The 15,052-nt window shown below is 41.1% G+C and overlaps 1 long non-coding RNA gene across 1 annotated transcript in view; it reads left to right on the top strand.

The window, feature by feature from the left end:
- The first annotated feature begins 6,629 nt into the window (after positions 1-6,629).
- Positions 6,630-15,052, top strand: part of LOC121452118 — a 287,483-nt gene continuing 279,060 nt past the window's right edge. Inside the window, exon 1 of the long non-coding RNA XR_005974814.1 lies at positions 6,630-6,685. This is a non-coding gene — a long non-coding RNA (uncharacterized LOC121452118). The remainder of the gene's footprint in view (positions 6,686-15,052) is intronic.

Here is a 15,052-nt window from a genome sequence, read left to right as displayed (position 1 = left end):
AGTGCTGTGCAAAGTTAGCTGCTCCTTCAGCTTGTGAGCTGCTTTCTTTAGTGATTCACACTGGAGACCAAAGGGTTGCATTATGTTTGAAAGACAAACACATCAAGATCTAACCCTCCAGAGTTGCCAGCGTTTTTTTTTTTTTTTTTTTTTTTTTTAAAGGTTTATAAAGCCAATATATTCCTTCCCTTCCACTAAAGATGTAAGAGAACACAACTTGGGAGCTGGCAGAAAGATTGTCTGTGTTTATGAGATTTATGTTACATGGAGCTCGCATCTGTGAGTCCTGTCTAACATAGATACACATGCTTGTTGTTGGGACTCATGAGGCCTGGCCTTGAGGCCCAGTGTAACTTCTTAAGCCTAACTTGAGTTTGGTGAGGCCTAGTGTAACTTCCTGAGTCTAGCTCGAGTTTGGAGACCACCAGACACTCACCATCCTGCTCAGACCCAGGGAAAGTCCAGCAGGTCTGGCTGTGCCCCCTCTCTTTCTGCCAGAGAAACGGGCAGGTTGTGACCTATGCTCTAAATTTATATCCTTTTTGGAGGTCTTTCTTTTGTATTAAAAACAGATTTTATTCTGTTTATATTTTGATTTATTTTATAGAATGCAGTAGAATAGCAAATGATATTATTTGGATATTATTGCAGTAGGGCAAACTGACATGAAAAAAATCACAAAACGAGTGTGGTGGTTTGAATAGGAATTGGCCCCATAGACTCGTGTTTGAATGCGTGGGATGATACTATTAGACAGTGTGTCTCTGCAGGGGCGTTGAGGTCTCAGAAGCTCAAGTCTTGCCAAGGTTTTCTTAGTTTCCTGCTGTTGCCTGTGGCTCAAGATATAGAACTCTCCTACTGCACGTACTGGCTTTGTGGGAGCCTAGGCAGTTTGGATGCTCAACTTACTAGACCTGGATGGAGGTGGGGGGTTCCTTGGACTTCCCACAGGACAGGGAACCCTGATTGCTTTTCGGGCTGGGGGGGGGGACTTAATTAGGGGAGGGGGAGGGAAATGGGAGGCGGTGGCTGGGAAGAGACAGAAATCTTTAATAAATAAATAAATTAAAAAAAAAAGATATAGAACTCTCAGCTCCTCCAGCACCACGTAGGCCTGCACGCCACCATATTTCTCATTATTACGATAATGGACTAAATCTCTGAAGCTGTACGCCAACCCCAATTAAACATTTTCCCTTTAAGAGTTGCCGTGGTGTCCCTTCTCAGCAATAAAAAAATCCCAACTAAGACAACTAGTTTACCTAACGGAACTACCATAAAGATGGATTACTACTGGGCATAGTTGAATCTGGGACTTAATTGCTGCTTGCTTTTTTATTGGAAAATGATATTTAGTGTTCTTGGAAACTAAGTTCAGGTGCAGTTTCTAGTTGCTTTTCAATCATGGGGTGGTGAGAACAGATCCAGGCCTTCAAAATATGAAGCACTTTGGATTTGTTTGGATTGAAATACAATTATGGGCTAAATAGATTCCAAACTCACCTTGGAGGAGCCACATTCTGAATTACCTGCCTGGGAGCTATTTTCAAAGGCAGCTGTTGAAGCTTTTCATCCCTAACCTTTTATAATTGAAACAATGATAAGAATCACATTTTAAATGGTAGAGTAAATTTGTTTTGACTAAGTCAGGTAGTGGTGGTGCACACCTTTATCCCAGCACTTGGGAGGCAGAAGCAGATGAACCTCTGTGGGTTTGCGACCAACCTGGTCTACAGAGTGAGTTCTAGGACAGCTAGGACTGTTTCACAGAGACACTGTCTTGAGAAACAACAACAACAACAACAACAACGGCAAAGAATTTGTTTTGACTAAAGGTAGCTTGTAGTTCTAGGACACGTCTGGGGCAAGTGTTTAGTGATGGGACACTTGCCTGGCAAACTCTAGGCCAGGTTTCAACTTCTAGCCCTGTCAAAAATGGTTCTCAGCACAAAAATAAGAATACATTCATTGAGTTTTCCCTCCACTGTAGGATGCAACTTCGTCACAAAGCTAAGAGAGAGTCTGTCAGATCATGGCCTATAATTCCATTAGATGTTAAGAGTTTGTCAACTCTGAGCTTACACTCACTACAGAGCCACCATACGCGGGACAACCAGATGGCCTTTTCATTCACTGTGATCTGTGGAACTGGCTAGCAGCAGACCTGCTGGATTAATGAAATTCCAGTCATTATCTGAAAACCATTTCCTTAGATTTGGCTTCCTCCTTGGCTCCTTTGCCTGCCCCCACCCACTCCACCACATTTGCCAATGCAAACCTCACTCAGGCTGCAGTGAGTTAGAGAAAGACTGATTCTCTCATAAGGAAAAATTGCCCTATTGATGGACCTAGGAAAAGGACTGGACTTCAGCGTGCTCCTTAACTCAGAGAGTAAAGATGGGCTTTAAGATGACTGCCGACTTAATGCGAAGTGTAAGAGACCCGAAAGATCTTCACTTACAACCGTCCCTCTAGACTTCAGAATGCTGGGTTCTGCTGTGGATCAGCTTGGGCCCCGGCCTATAGAGTCTTCTCTGTGGCGGGACAATCCAGTTGAAATCCAGTGTGCTTTAATTCTGGGATGTGGCTCTCGCCACACTGTGTTACCTTTTAAAAGGCATCTCGTTTGTGAAAGGCCAATTTTGGAGGGCAGACAGTAAGCTGGGATTTGGCTCTTATCCATTCCCTCCAGTGGCTGCTATTGCTGTTGCCTGGCTGGGGTTTGAACAAAAGTTCGTGAACTAAAGCTTCCGTGTTAGCAGAAGTTTATCTACTAAAAGTCCTTTCTCTAGACCCTGACATTTTAAGTACAAGTCTCATGTCTGCTAATTTCCTCTCTATTTTATTCTAGGTCTAGTACAAAGATCGGCTTTATAAACATTTGATCTATAGTTTTGACTGATTAGCTGACTCTGACAAACAAGCTACAAGAATAGCTACCTGGTCAAATCTTCCCCTGAACTCTTAAGGGACAGGGGTGCCTCAGACGTTATAAGGCAATCAGGATGCCTGTAAATCCGGGTTGACAATGTTATTCATTGTCTAGTTTTAGGAAAATGTCCCTCATTGACATGGTTGGCTTGCTCTCCGACAACGGCTTCCTTTATCAGAAAAAGCTATATTAAGTACTCCAGTCTTATTCTTAATCACAGGACAGCTAAATCACTATGGAGGCACATGAATACTCATTGACCGTCCAGAGAGATGACACAGTGGAGAGGGGCGGAGGGGTAGCGAGCCACAGACAACAGGGAAAGAATCATCTGCAGGGTAGAGTCAAAGGCAAGCGGCAGGTGAGGATGCTTTTTCTCTGCTCACGTTCTTTTCCTTTCCATCCTCAGGGGAGCATCTTTTCAGAGCAGGCACAAAGCTTTCTTGCCCTATTTTCAGCAAAGATGTTTCCCGCCAGCTCAGTACCAGGGTCATCAGAACAGAGACATGTCTGATGAAATGGGACTCTGCTGTTTAGATAGATTGTATTAACTCCAAACATATGCTACCTGCGAAGTTTCTTAGATGACACACACACACAAAAGCATCTTTCCTTTGAACATTTTTACTCTGCATTCAAACTGATTTCTGATCTGATTTTTCTTTTCTTTTTAATATCTTGCAATTCCCTTATTATTGGAGGCCAGAGACAGCAGCCTCAGTCTGGGACTGTGTGTGTCCTTTCTCTTGCTTCTGGTTATCAGTGTGAATAGCTGCACAGCTTCTCCGTGTGCTCAGCTTCCTCCTCCTCTACTGATTCTGAAACCACTCAATTTGCCACAGGGACAGACAGAAGAAACGCTGGCAACATTTTCCATTTCTTCCACAATTTACCTCTGTTTCTAGAAAATTTCTAAAACGTAACTTCTGAAGTTTGTTCCTTCCTGGCAGTTATTTTTGTCCATGGAGGAAATGAACAGGAACTAGGAAGTTAGCAAATTGCAAATTGCAGAGTATTTTTTCATAAGGACCCTAATTGGAATTTTTTTCCAGAGTTTTATATTGTCAAGGTGGTGGTGGTGGTGGTAGTGAGAGAGGTGGCAGGAAAATGCCTTTAAAATTGCTTCGGCTCTGTATGATTTTAATGAAAATAAAGCCCTGTGTAGGTATCAAAGAATTGTGTGTGTGTGTGTGTGTGTGTGTGTGTGTGTGTGTGTGTACTCATGATACATATGGATGCGTGTGTAGGGGCATATGCATAGGACATGTGTGTATAGGTCAGAGCACAACATTAGTGTTGGTCCTTGGAAACCTTCCATTTTTGTTTGAGATAGTGTCTCTCTTGTCCTGGAACTTTCCATACAGACCTGGCTAGCTGGACTGAGAGCTTTCAAGGCTCTGTCCCTCTCTCTCTGCCTTCCATCTCGCCATGACTGAGGTTACAGGCATATATTGTCATGCCTATCTTTTTATGTGAATTCTACAGATTCAAATTCACATTGCCATGCTTGTGGGGCAAGTGCTTTCCTATGAGCTGCCTTTTGACCTCCCCACCCCCTGAAAACTATATAAAACTGCATCTAAATTGAGCTTGTGATGATTATTTTCTTTTCAACCTCCTCTAAACAGTCTAGCATGATAACTGCACAGTGTATTTATATTTTATTAGATGTTGTGAGTAATCTAGAGATGTCTAGGAGTGTAAGGGGGTGTGATGGCTAATCTGCCTATTCGACTCAATGGATTTAGAATCACTTTGGGGTAGCTGGGAGGGTATTTCCAGAGAGTTTTAACAAAGCAAAGAATACACACCCTGAATGTAGGTGGCACCATGCCAGAGGCTGGGATCCTAGATTAAAAAAGGGAAGAGAGGAAAAGTGAGCTGAATCTTGACTTTTTATTTCTTTGCTCCTGGTTTGTACCATGAACCAAGCTGGTCCTGTGGCTGTGCCTTCCTTTGCCATATTGACAGCATTCCTTGGAACTATGGGCAAAACCCTTTCTTCTGTAAATTTCTTTAGTTACTTAATACAGAAAACTGGTGCTGAGAGTGGGGTTATTTCTATAACCACTTGAATATGACCTTTAGAATTGCTTATAAGGAGACGTTTATGAGAGCTTGTTTTTTAAACTCTAGACTGATAAGAAGACCTTGATGGACCTTTGCTCAACTCTGTTCATAGCAGCTTTGTTTGGAAAGCTGGTGCAATGGAACCCTCCTGGATTCTATGAGAGGGGACCCTGGTGAAGACTCCTAGTAATGGGAGATACAGTACCAGGACCAGTCATCTCCTGTAACTAGGCAAGGCTTCCAGTGGTGGGGCTGGGACACCAACCCAGCCACAAAACCTTTGACCTACAATCGATCTGGCCTTCAAGATGTGCTGGGGTAAAGGTGACACAGTACTTGTGGGATAGCCAACCAATGATTGGTTCAATTTGAGACACACATCACAAGAGGGAGCCTATGCTTGACACTGTGTTGATGGCCAAGAACCAGAGTTTGGGTAGCCCAGAGTCCCCGGATAGAACCAAACAAGACTGGCAATAAATAAATAAATCAATAAATAAATGTCAGTGTAATGGTTCTTAATAATATTGTATAAAGAAGGTGAGATTGTCCTTCAGGGTTCCTGTTTCATGAAAGAGTCTGCAGACATTCTACAGGACATAGCCATTATAAGGCTCAACAGTTCTTCAAATTTCTTGCTTCATGGAAAAGTTTGCTGGGTACCTATGGGCCTGTAGGTTGAAGATGAATGCCTAGAAGAATGTTAGAGAAGAACTTTGGGTGATGTTCAGGCAGCGAGATGTCTCTGTCAATTGTAGAGTTTTGGAAATTGCTTACAATACACTTCCTGTTAATCTAGGTAATATCATGTTCTTTTGGAGGTCTTTGGACAAGAAACTGCTTTTGCCTGGACTGCTTGATGTTATGCTGTATGAAGTGGACATGCAGGACCCACAGGAAAATGACTGCTGAACTTTCCTAAAGGTGAGACAGTCCTTCAGGGTTCCTGCTTCATGAAAGAGTCTGCCAGACATTCTGTAGGACACAGAAGAAAGTGACTGACAAACTGCCAATACAGGCAGAACTGCCTTTCAAATTTTCTGTTTTATGGAAAAGACTGCCAGATACGATGGGCCTGTAGGCTGAAGATTGGATGCCCTGAAGTTACAGAAGAGGAAACTGATTTTCTTCTTGCCAGTAGGTATCAATTAAATAACTTCTTGACTGGGGTGAGAACGCCTGTCTTCTTCCTCTCAGGATTCCAGTGCTCTAAACTGCTGAGCCATCTCTCTCTGAGGTAACAACCTGGGGCAGCTAAGGATTTTGATGTCCCACCCTGCTATATACTGTAACACATCACTAGAATGCCTATGCTATGAAGCACAACGGAGATGTTACACATAGTTGTTATGTTGTATCATTCAGGGATTAACGAGAAGGAAAAAGGTCTCTTCAGTATTAATGTAATTAAAATATTTTTGACCCACAATTTTTGAGCCTGTAGATGTGGAACTGATGAGTACAGACCACAATTATCCAGCACAATTGTAGAGTTAAAAGAAAAGAGTCTATAGAAATGGGGTTAGTTTTTTTTTTCAGTGTCCCACTTTCACTGTGACCTCAGTTACAGAAGAGTTAACAATGGATTCCTCTCTCAGCCTGTCATCGTCCCCTTTTCTGAGTGTGGGTTGATGGAGGTGACATCTTGCTAGAGAGAATTCATGTCCAGAAAGCATTTGAGAGGTAAGTGGCTCATAGCCCGAAAGCCCTATTTACCAGACCAGTGAAGACAGGCTTCATTCTCATTTGGTTAATCAGCAATTTTTCTCTGCAGCAGAGGTAATTATAGCAAACAGTATTTAGGCAAGAAATAAAAACGGCTTGAGGTGAGGCTGTTAAGGCTCTGGCAATATCATTTAAGATTTAATAATGACTTTTGGCGCTTTATTATAGGGAACTACCACACTGACCAGCTGACATCAGCATGAATGCTTGTCCTCATTAGCTTTACGGCTGTCAGGGCTGTGACTTTTAATTTTTGCCCTTCACCTCCCTGTGAATGTCCGCGCACTCACGGTTACATGGAGCATAGAAAAGCATTAACTTTCCAGAGGATTTAAGTGATTGGAATATTGGACTCATAGTTTTTCTTTTGCAGCTAGATGCAGAAAAATAACAGGAGAGCTTTGAAGAGTCGTAAGTGTGGCAGGGATGACATTTGAGTATTATCTTAGGAAAGAGTGATTAGAACTCATACAAAAATAAGTCATGCACTAAAAGATAGTGCATGGATCCTAAAGACATAACCATGAAACTAATTTTGTGTTTGTACACTAGAAGTATATTCATATTTTTGAAAAGTTGGTTTAAACTGTGTAAGAATAGTATTTTCTTTTAGAATAAGGAATTTCACTTTTAAGTACTAAGGTATTTCTGAAATGGTGCCTAAGTTCCGTGTGTGTAAATGCTAGCGATTTAACCAAGTTTTATTCTTTTTTTTGGGGGGGGAGGGTACTTTTCTTTACTTTAGGAGAGAATATTGATATGCCATCTGAAAGATGCCAGTCAATAGTCTGGAAATTGTTTGGCACTTTTTGTCCCCTAAACGGAAAGCATAACTTACTGGGGAAATCACATCCATGATAATAGGAGAACCACAGCGAAATGATTGAGCACAGCAATCAAGGATGTGCTGGGAAGAGGACAGAAAAGAGAATGCATGTGTCCACGTTCTGCAGAGCAGAACACTCCAAGAGATGAACGGTGTAATAGCAAGCAGTATTCAGCAGCGCATGGTCCGATGACCCGAGGGCTGAAAAACAGCGCAACACTGTTCAACGATGAACACTTCTCCTTAAGAGCCATGCTTTGTTGATTGCAGATTAAATGGTACTGCCGAGATTAAGTGGCATCGCATTCTACAAACTTGAGTTCATGGCCTGGGCAAAAATCACAGCCGTTTCCTTTGAACTGTGGTCTAACCCCACTGAACCAGTCACTCTCTGATGCCGACAGTGTTCTGGAGGGAAGTTAAGCATTGTGAACAGGAGGCAGGGCTGCAGATTCACAGTTTGGCTTCTGGGTTCCAATGTGTGGTGTGGCTGGTTAGATGTGTCTAACCAGATTTAGAGAAACTCATTTGGTTTCAGTGTCCTCGCTGGTGGGGTGACACGTGTTACACCAGCAGCTGAAGTTCTGTGACCAGTGGTATCCGCTGCACTAATGTGGGTGTTACCAACACATTTTGCCTCCACTTCTGGTTTAATGCCTAATGTGATCCTTCATTTTAGAACCTGTAATGTTAAGCTTGGCAGTGGTGGTGCACACCTTTAATCTCAGGACTTGGGAGTTTGAGGCTCGCCCGGTCTACAGAGCAAGTTCCAGGATAGCCAGGGCTGCACAAGAAACCCTGTCTTGAAAGAGACTTAATAGAGGGGTAGACTTTGAAGGCTAAACAGATGAAAACCAAGCTTGCTGCTACTTCCATGTCAACAAAATCCATCATTCCCCAACGTTCAGCAGGTCTCGTTTTTGAGGTTGGAATGTGAAGTGATTACTGAAAATCTGAAGACTGACAGTCCCGAATGTCACGTTGTTTCAATGTGACCAGTAGGTGGCACTAACAGCACATCTTAAGCTGCTTTTGACTCAGGCAATGAGTTTTTGCTGAGGAATTTACTCAGGGGCTACAAATGGAGAACCCAGGCTAATCCCTCAGGGAAACATTCCTGATACATAGTTGAAGCTGTTGCTTTTAAAAGAAAAATGGTTATATTTCTACATTTTAATCTCAAAGATATAAACTAGAAATATTTATAATTGATAAACATCAGCATTTATAATTGATTAATAACATATTAATGGGGTAGTAGATTAGGTTTCTATATATGTATATACTATAAAATGTTTAAGTCAGGGAAGACTGTTTCCTCATGTACTCATCATTACTCTGTGTTAAACACTATCAAAATTCTTTCTTTCAGCTTTTTGAAATGTATAGAAATTTACTATTATCTATAGTTGCCCTACGGGGCATGATACACCAGAGTTTCTTGGCCCTAACTCTAACTTAGTGCCCTCTGAGGAACCTCTCATCCTTCCACACTCTCCCTTGTTGTTGGCAGCTCTCATTCCATTCAATGACTGAGTTGAAATGTTGTTTTGATAGTAGGTCTACTTGATTTAGCTGGCAACTTGATAGTCATAGAAAAACCATATTGATTTATGTACAATTTTTACATATAGGTGTTGCTCTTTGCACAAACCTCTCCCCTCTACAAACAGGATGGTTGTAGCCTAATTTTTAAATTGCTTTTCTTTCCATTGTTGACATAGTAGGTACATTAGAATTCTCCAGAGAAGTGGAACCAAAGTAGAACATTCTATTTCAACCCATCTGTTTATCTATCTACCTATCTATTGATCTGTCTGTGTATCTATCTATCTATCTAGTATCTTCAATCTAACTATTCTGTCATCTATTAATCTGTTTATATCTATCTACCATTCATCTTTCATCTATTTACCTATCATTTATCATCAATCTGTCACCTATATATTTGTGTAACTATCATTCATTTATCTTCTATAATATTCTATGCATATTAATTCTTTCATGCAGGCGTCAAATCCAGGCAAACCAGTGGTGGATTTGAGGGACTAAGGACAAGACAGATCATAATGTAATTTCTAGTCTGCATAGTACAAAGACTTGAGGGCCAGGATCCAAGAAGGCAGGAGAAAAGTGATGTCCAAGCAAAGGCAATCAAGGAGAAAATCCAACTTTTGTCCACTTTTCTATTCAAACCCCCAGTGGACAGGATAATGGCCACTTACACTGTCTGAGGCCATCTGCTCTACTCTGACCACCGATTCAAATTTTAATCTCTTCCAGGAACACTGCACAGATAAAACCAGAAATAGTGTTTTATCAGATATTTAGGCATTTCCATTAACCAATTAAGTTGACATATAAAATATCTGGAGCACAATAAATATTACTGGCATACTTTATTATTGGAAGGCCATCTTCTACTCTGTAAATTTTATGTAATATCTGTTCGTAAGTAAAATAAGCATTTCTGTAATATTATTTAGTGTGGGAGAAGAACTTGATCTCTCTTCTACTGAACTACATCTCCAGATTTTTTTACTTTTTAAAAGGGTTTATTAATTATTTACTAATTTAATAATATTAATGATAATCTGTTAATTATAATTAATTATACATGATAGTGGGTTTCATTATGACATTTTCCTATGTGTACATATGTATTTTGATCATATTCACACATACATGTTGCCCTCTCAGGCGTCTCTCCCACTCCTGCTAATCTCCTTCCTTTTTCTAACTAGCCCTCTCCTCCCGGCTGTGACCGTGTGTGACAATGAGTGTCCCAAAGAACGTTTTCCCTTCCTTCAGAAAGTGTTACCTGCTTATAAATTCTCAGGTAGGGCTTCATGATTCGTCCTCCTACTATGAGGGTTTCTGACTGCTCAGTCTAGTAGAGATCTCATGCGGGTAGTCACAGTCGCTGTAAATTCAAGAGTGCAGCAACCATATCATGTCAAGTGGGACACAGCTCCTTTCTCCTTCCTCTGGCTCTTACATTCTTAGCCTGACCTATTTGGATGTATGGATTGTAGCTTAGTTATAATTTACTTAACAGTTAATATCCCCTTAGAAGTGAATATATACCATATATATATTTATGTGCCTGGGTTACTTCACTCAGGATAAGTTTTTCCAGTTTTATCAATTTGCTGGTAAGTTTCATGATGTCACTTTTTAAAACAGCTGAGTAATACTCCATCGTATAAATGTCCATTTGCTCAGAATATATTTTCTCAACCTTCCACCCAGAGGTAATGCCTATCTTTGCTATTGAGGCATGTTCTTTGGAAGTAGCAGAAGAATGGATCCTATTTTTGCATCCATTCTGTTAGTATGTATCTTTTTTGTTTATTTATTTATTTATTTATTTATTTATTTATTTATTTATTTATTTAAAATTTCCACCTTCTCCCCTCCTCCCATTTCCCTCCTACTCCCCCCACTTACCCTCCCCACTCCCTCTCCAGTCCTAAGAGAAGTCAGGGTACACTGCCCTGTGGGAAGTCCAAAACCCTCCCGCCTCCATCCAGGTCTAGGAAGGTGTGCATCCGAACAGTCTGTATCTTTTTATTGACGAATTGAGATAATTAATATTGGGAGATATCAATGATCATTGATTCCTGTTATTTTGTTGTTGTTATTGTTGCTGTTGGTGTGTGTGTGTGTTTCTCTTCTTTTGATTTTGGTAGTGTGAGATTATTATTTTCTGTATTTAATTAACCTCTTTAGGTTGGAGTTTTCCTTCTAGCACATTCTATAGGGCTGGATTTGTAGATATATATTGTTTAAATTTACTTGTATGATGGAATATCTTATTTCCTCCATCAATGGTGATTGAAAGTTTTGCTGGGTATAGTAGTCTGGGCTGGCACCTTTGGTCTCTTAGAGTCTGTAGGACATCTGTCCACTTATCTTCCTGTCTCTTCAATCTGTTTCTTGACTTTATTTAAGGGATTTATTCATTTCCTTCAGTTGTTTGCATTTTCCTGGTTATTTTTTATGGGATTTATTCATTTGTTTGTGTTTTCCTGGATTTCTTTAAGGGATTGATTTTCCGTAAGGACCTCTATTATTGTCATATAGTTGTTTAAGGCCTTTTCTTGTGTTTTAGCTCCATTGGGATATTCAGGGTCTACTGTGGTAGGATAATTGGGCTCTAGTGGAGACATTGCCCTGGTTGTTGTTGATTGTGTTTAAATGCTGATGTCTTGGGATCTGGGTTTGGGATGATTAAAAATCTAGGTGTTGACTTCTGGATTTATGTTGGTTGGGTGGCTGTTCTGTCCCTTGGTTTCTGTCTCTTTGGATTTGGATTTTTGGAGAGTGTTATGGCTCTGTGTCACATGTTTTCCTGGCCTGTTTAGCTGGTGTGTTCTCAGGGAATGCCTGCTGGTGTTGGAGGCTGGGATACTGGGATGAGATGGGGAAGGAAGGTTGGAGGAGGAGGTATTTGTGATCTGTTAGGCATGGGGTCCGAGAGGAAAGGGAGATCACAGTAAGTGTCTTGCTACAGAGCTGGGGATGAGACTGGGGAAACTGGATATCAAGAGCAGTAGGAAAGGTGTGGTTCTGCATTCAGCCTTCTTGTTACCCTGAGAGGAGCTGCCCTTGGTTAGCAGTGGCTGCCTGCTGGAGCTGTGGTCTGGGACAAAGCAACAAGTGGGAAGAGGGAGGTTAGTAGAGGATGTTCTCTGGGATCCACAGGAGATGTGGGAAGGGGTGAGGGAGGCTGCAAGTGGTGGTTGCAGCGCTAGGCAGGAGCCTGGGGAGCAGAGAGAAGGTAGAAGGTCTTCAGGCAGGCTATCCAATTTTCTGGCAGGTGTAACCTGTTGTTTAGCAAGGGGGTACTGCCTGTTTTAAAAAGAAGCTTCTTTAACCAAAGCTGGCAGCATCGCTAATCTATGGGTACAAACAGTTATTTAGAAGGCGATTGACAGGCATATCATGTTCATTTAGCAAAATAACAGCTTAGTTTCCCCACTAGGGCTTATGAATTTCCCAGATTTTTTTTTCTTTTTTAATTGGATTTCCAGTAACAGATGTGAATTCTTTACCATGGAGCAGGCATCAAAACAGATGAGAAAGTTGTTGGTTTCCTCCACAGCAGACTTGGTACTGTTGGAGCAGTGGGTTCATATTGTCTGCCTGGTAGGTGTTGTTATGTATGGAATCTTCAGCTGAGTAAGAATTGGCCAAATACTGTGAGAAGTTAGGAAGGGGGTAGTCAGTCACCAAAAGGATAGAAGGAAAGGAAGATTAAGGTCCTACATAAAAGAGAAAAACAATCCCATCTGGGAGGGAGATAAATTTCCCACACAGCATCTGGACGGTCCTTAACAAACAAGGCCAACCATCAACTAGGTCTGCCTATTAAGCCAAGGCCATGATTTGTTTTCCCGCTTCAGTTGAACAACGCTGTTTTAGGGGGTATTTTCAGGCTGGGTAGAGGAACCAAATGTGGGGAAGGGGATCAAAGGGGAAAGGTTCTGGGGGCCGGATAATGGAGTAACTCAGGGTTCACTCGGTCATCTATAAAGCTCACAGGAGCCTCTCGGCTTCCTGATAGGGCACTGTCTGTTCTTTGCTTTCTGCTTCGATAAGTGCCTGTTGTTGTCTTTTCTTAATACCTACTTTCTTTTCCCTGTCTGTTGACCTTTTTGTTTGCCTCTGGGAAGAATCTGGATACCTGATCAGCCAGCCCATGGCATCGGCATTCTCGCAAAAATACTTTGTGTATCATGGCTGATATACTTAAAAGGGCCCCCTCTGAAACTTCTATTTTTCAGTTTCCTTCAGGTTTCTTGCCTCTACACAGTCAATTTTGAGCTCATAGCTTCAGAAGAGTGAAGTGGCAGAAAAAGAAATAGACACATGTTGTCAAAGGCTTTGAATTGTATGTTTCAGGTTCTTTGTGCTAAGAGGGTATATGGGAATAGAACAAACGTTTATCACACGAGGAAGAGAACAAAGGCGTCTAACATCCTACCAGCCTACAAGACATTTCTCAGGATGCGACACAGAAAGGTACAGTAGCATAGCGGGCCCAATAAAAGAGGGAGCTGGCGATCCTTTCACTGCCGGTACCACGAGGGAGCCCCGCACCTCTAGAAAAGAAAATGGAAATCCCCTTGATCATAAAGATTTCTCTCTCATAGTTGTGTGTGAAAATGACAGAGATAGAGATTGAATGGGAAACACCCTTAAAAATACTGGATATTATAGTAACATTCTTGTGTGGGCTGAACTAAGCCTTACTAATTACCACCCCAAGCCCACAGCGCTTCTGCAGTTCACACAAGTTTGGGAAAGGGTGCGACTGTGTTCATAGAGTTCACGAACTAAGGGCTTGTGCAGCAAAGTGGAAATAGAAAAATCAATGTATCTTTCTTCCACACTTGAGTATGCTGACTGGGTTTCATTTCATTTCTTTTCTTTTCTTTTTTTTTCTGACTTAGTATCTTAGGATTCTTCCAGTCAGTCCTTAAAAACGTGGCTCAGCCAGCATCACTTTCCTTTAGATCCCTTTGGTGAATAGTGCCCTAAGAGATCTTGGAATCTACATAGCATGCAAATTCTCTCATAGGACAGGCTATCAATCTGCGTTGTGCAGGGTTCCTCAAGAACATAGCATTATGCTCAGATCATGAGGATATGTGTTCAAAATTGCTACAACGTCTAATGGAGTATTAAATTAATGTTTGTCAAGTAAATGTGGAACTCAGTAAGCACAGAAGTATAGCATTATTACTGTAGCTTGAAGCACAATAGCAGATTCACACGGGGTTCTCTGTCAAAGCCTCTGATGTTTAAGTATTTTCTAAATATTGTATATGCAAACCTAAATTTAAAATTATTTACATTTGTCTGTATGTGTATACTTATCTAAATGTAGGTCACAAGACTAGAAACAGGATTATGAGGGCAGGAACTGATCATAAAGCTGACAGAAGGCAGAGAGGTTAACATAATATATGTAACAGAGAGGAGGAGCCAGGACAAAATAGAAGAAGGACACCAGTGGAGGAGAAAGGGACCCAGAGGAAGGCAATGGGAGAAGGAAATGGAGAACCAAGTCCTATGTCACATATGTACAAAGGTGCCACGATGAAACCCACGACTGTGTATGTTATCCCAAGAGTTATTAAAGTTGTTGATTATAAAATAAAATAAAAATCTTCAGTTGATTGTAGAGGGTAGAAAATTTCTTTATTTTCTTATCTTGAAACAAATTTAAGAATAAAGGCCACTAGAATCAGGAATATTTGCTATGACATTATGGTCTACTATTATTGAAAAATTAGGTTGCATAGCAATCTGTATGGTATCTAATGTTTCCTTTCTTTTTAAATAATGCTGGTCAAAGTTTCTGAAAATGTTGGATTTTTGAAAAGTGGAAAATTTACAGCAAGAATCATTTCTAGACATTCAACTCCTTCCTTCTCCTCCCTCCTCTCCTCCCAAGGTCCCCATGCTCCTAATTTACTCAGGAGCTCTTG

The sequence above is a fragment of the Microtus oregoni genome, unplaced genomic scaffold (genome assembly GCF_018167655.1).
Source record: "Microtus oregoni isolate MIOR12 unplaced genomic scaffold, Mior012 000009F_ref0000495, whole genome shotgun sequence".
Taxonomy (NCBI): Eukaryota; Metazoa; Chordata; class Mammalia; order Rodentia; family Cricetidae; genus Microtus; species Microtus oregoni.
Note: the sequence above shows the minus strand (reverse complement) of the source record. Positions and strands in the feature narration are given on the sequence as shown.